Source organism: Jaculus jaculus, chromosome 5 (assembly GCF_020740685.1).
Source record: "Jaculus jaculus isolate mJacJac1 chromosome 5, mJacJac1.mat.Y.cur, whole genome shotgun sequence".
Taxonomy (NCBI): domain Eukaryota; kingdom Metazoa; phylum Chordata; class Mammalia; order Rodentia; family Dipodidae; genus Jaculus; species Jaculus jaculus.
In genome coordinates, this window is record NC_059106.1 from 144683497 (window position 1) to 144688369 (window position 4873).

A 4873-nucleotide genomic window follows, 5' to 3' on the forward strand; every position below is an offset into this window, starting at 1 on the left:
AGTTTATTTTATTTTATTCAGTAGCAGCTCAAGAAATAAGTATAATGATGTAGTTTCTAGAGTATATGATATTTATATCACTGATGTCAAATTGCAAATAATTTGTTACCCTAGCCCAGTAATTAAGTTATATTTTACAATAGGCACATTATATTTATGCTAAAATCAAAAGAATTAAACACTGGTTCCATGGAAAGGAAAATGAATGTTATTGATACCTGGTTCAACTTCAAGTTACTGACTGTATGATTTGGCTACTAACAAGTCATTGGTAGTCCCACCTCAAGAATTGTCCATAGCCAAATGGGAATCAGTACCCAAGAAATTACAGTACCACACTCCTCATCACCCAATAGAATTTATTTGAATCAGGAATGACAGGAACACCAGTCATCTGCCTGTATGTAAGAGTTTTCTGAGATGTCACTCGTCTCTTAAAGACAGCCTGTGTCTTAGTATTTTCCTGTGATAAATGTCTGTCCATTCAGAGCTTATTCTTAGAGGTACTCCAACAGAACCATTTCCTCAGAGTTGGCTCCTGAAAGGAAAGAACTTGAGATGCAAGGGCAAACACTGTCCCTTCAGACCACTGAACTATTTCCTGTCCAGGATAACCATCATACCATCCTGATGTCATAGTTTATTTTTATTTACCAAATCCCAATCACATATACAACATAAAATTTCATAATGAACACACATTCATCTTTATGTACTGAGTATGTTCAAATGGTGGATTTAAATTTCTTTACATATATACTGTATATCCTTTGGCCACAAGTTCCACTCTAGAGACAAAAACAAACTTTGAGGAATGTTAGATAAAATTGACTTTTGAAGAAGCATACATATAAGTAATCAAATGCAATTAGAAAGTAAATTTGTTAAAAACATGAATTTCTTAATCTGCATGTCTGAAAAAAGAGATGGACACCTTCTCTTCACTTATTATGAAGACAGCCGATTTATAACAAATGCCTATTAGAGGCACTTCTCCATCCCAAGTTCTACATTAAATCTGAATCCTAGAATTTTGCTTACAGGGAGCTTATTCTTGACAGAGTTGGCCTTGAGTAGATCTGAGTAGACTGATTAGGAAAGAAGCAATCACCATCACTAAGAAGGGAACATAGTTCCATTTCATGGTGTCTGGTAACATATATGCTGCAACTGTCACACTTTAGCTCATTGAAGTGTAGTTTAGAAAGAACACAACGTATTTACTGTAAGTGCGGAGTATATTTCAAATGTATGGGAAATAAAGGTCGCTGAGAGATTTTGCCTAGATCAATCATAAATTATGAGTTAATTTATGAAATTTGTAGTAAATAAATTATATTATAAGATTAAACAATATAAAGTAAGGTTTTTCTTTATTCTAAAACCAAATTCAAAGTACCTTGCACAGTTACCATTAAAAAGAAATGGCTGCAGGTAAGGCTGGGCTAAAGTGTGACTCACCTCAAAAATAAAAATCAGAAAAATGCAAAACATGATTCAAAGAGACCAAAGAGTGCATATATTTAAATACATTCTGTCCTCAGTCTCTATCAGAATGTCACTAAAGAAGTTAGCTCTCACTCCCCAGCTCTAATGAAAGAAACATTATGTGCAATTAACTTAAACAGGAAAATAGGTGATGTTCCATAAGATGTTTCAGGCTTTTGGTGTTGAAACACCTACCAATCAAGCAGCACCTGCAAGCCAGCCTTGGGAAAGTTTTGCATCTAATGTGTGTGGTTCAGGTGGGGAGTAAGTGACATAGAAAGAAAGATAGAAAGCTCAGAAAAGGAGAGAAATAACCATCTTGGGAGTTACAAGAAAAGAATAATCATCTTGAGAGTTTCCAATTTATTTTCTAAATTTAAGCCACAATGTCTAGGGATAGACAATTGATATCATAAGAAAAAGCAGTGAAAATATAGAAAAATAACTGTAATAAATATTAAAACTCTGTACACTTTCTGTTGCAGTTTCAGGATTCAATGCAAGTTGTTCATACTTTCTTCCTCCTCCGTGGGTTGTATGATATGAAATTGATTAACCTAAGAGAAAAGTCCTAGAGATGCTCATGTTTTCCACCTGTTTCCACTTTCTGAAATAGCACTGCATTCTGTCCTGACACGTGAATAGTAAGTGGAGCAGTGAACAGGATTTTTCCACTCTATCTTTACTGCTTTCTTATTTAAAACTCTGAAAACATTGATAGTATCAAATACTGGCAAATCATTAAATCTATGTAACAAAATCAATTTTATCATTAAATAGAGAGCAATAGCATACTAGAAAAGATATTCAATGAAAAGATAGTATTTTGAACTTAGGGGGGAAACAGTAGTAATTTAATATTCAAGATGATATTAAAGTAAAATTGGCAAGAATGCCTACTGATAAATATTTTGTAAACTAGTAGACTTTTTACTGGAAAACTAAAAATGTAAAATGAAGGCAAATATTAAAAAAGAAAGAGGAAGCCCTTGGAATAAAGGAACAAATGAGAGAATAATGGCAAAAACAAGTTTATGTCCAAGGAACATTAATTCCACCAGAATAAAGTATCCAGGTGAGAGGTGGGAAAAAAAAAAATTGAAGCAGTGAAAAGGTGAATTGCACGAAATTTCCAGGATGGCCACGAGCAGCTGTGTTTGGGAACAGTGAGCTCAGATTGAAGCCAGTGACAAAAGATTACAGGAACTGTGTCTGAAACTGGAAATACAAAAGATGTTGTTCGAGAAAACAATAGTTTTTGTGTCATTTGTACAAACTCTTCAACTTTGAGATTATATGTAGAATATATATATATATATATGTAATATGGATAAGAATTAATATGTCTATGATAATAAAGAAAATTGAGCATAATATAAATGAAAGTCTACAACTAATTTCAAAAAGATCCAGGATTTCTTTGATGTTCAATGCCATCATAATATATTTAGTAATCTTGGGAAATATTAGGCAAATATTGGTGTAATTAAAAATCTCTAAGGGCTGCAGAGATAGTTTAGTGGTTAGGCGCTTGCCTGTGAAGCCTAAGGACCCTGGTTCGAGGCTCAATTCCCCAGGACCCATGTAAGCCAGATGCACAAGGGGGCGCACACATCTGGAGTTCATTTGCAGTGGCTGGAGCCCTGGTGCACCCATTCTGTCTCTGTCTCTCTCTCCCTCTTTTTCTGTCTGTTGCTCTCAAATAGATAAATAAAACTTTAAAAAGATCTCTAAGTTAGGGACATAAGAGGTTGTTTTCCTAACCATGTGTGTTTATGTGTTGGGGAACATGAAATGGAAGACAACAAAATGTTCATCTTACACTATAACTATGATATAGTAAGTGCATGTAAATTAAAGTAAAAATGTAAGACATACACATATGACTTAAAAATGAATAGATAAATCTCAGAAGAGAATGTTAAATGATGGAAAGTGGTTGTCTCTTAGGTGTCAATGTCATAGAAGAAGGCTGATTTGGAGTCTGAAGATTTCATTCAAATTTAATAGTAAAACTGAATTTGTACTTAATGAAAAATATTTCTCTGGTAATAAAAGTATCAAATTGAAATATTAATGACTTTGAAGATGTCTGAAGCTTAACTTTTCAAATATCACCTTATGTAATGAGAAAGACCCGGGTAAGCATAATGACCTCTGCACACGTCTTTGTCATTCACAGTGAGAGCCATAAATTGCATCTCATTTAGCCTCAGAAAGGAGTAGATTAACTACATTTGTCTGCATGCAATCAAATGAAATTCACCTTATTGTCTTATAACCAAGGGAATGAGTTCAAATAGAGGGATGTTAAATCAAGGACATATCTGAACATGCCTAGATATTCTAAATAGAATCAAAGAGTCTATTCACTATTGGTTTCACGTGTTAAGGAAGAATACACATGGAAATTACAGCATTTCCTCAAAATATTCTCCATTAAAATGTGAAAGGAACTTCCAAAGGAAAATGGAAAACTCAGTATTTTTTTTTTTATCAGATCCTAGGTATATAAGAAATTATGTTCTCACAGAGAGGAGTGATGAGACAGATGCTCTGATTGATAGGTGATCAAGCATATATTTAAATATATAAAACACAGTTCCAATATGTAAAACTAAACATTACATTGAGTAAAATCTCCTGAGGTAAATTTGCCAGAAAATTCTAATTTAATGGAAATAGTAAACTCCAGCCCATACGCTGATGACTGAAAGGTGGGTTAGGACAGACTTCAGCACTGAGTCAAATATTTGCATTACTTTTAACAAAGAGGGCATATAGCCTTCAGAGTGAGTTGGTACTAATGAGCAATGTTTACAGGTGACAGAAATGAGATGAGGGTCATAAGATTGAGGACTCTTTTCTATCTGTAAGTTCAGAGTTCTTATGGGAGATGGCACCCAATATCTTAAATGGCTTTCAAGAAAAGCTACCATCTTCACTTTTTGAGTGTGATTTGGGATTTATATCATCAGAGTTCAAGGATACTTAACATAGACTTTCTCTATCAGCAGAAATCTGTGGAGGTTAAATGTATCTTATAATAGATTACAAGTGACTTTCCTCCAAACTGACACTTTAAGAGTAGTATTTTCAACATCTGAGGAGATTTCTAAGTGGTTAAGACACTAGCTTGCAATGACTGACAGCCCATGTTCAACTCTCCGGTACCCACATAAAGCCAAATATGCAAAATGTTGCATGTGTCTGGAGTTCATTTGCAGTGGCTCGAAGTACTGGTTTGCCCATTCTCTTTCTCTAATCCCCCCCCCTTTATCTTGCCCTCTGTGTTTGCAAATAAATAAGTAAATAGTTGTTTAAAAGTTTTTTTTAAAAAAGGGTAGTGGTTTCAGTTGGCAGGTGATAGTGGTTTCACTTCCCT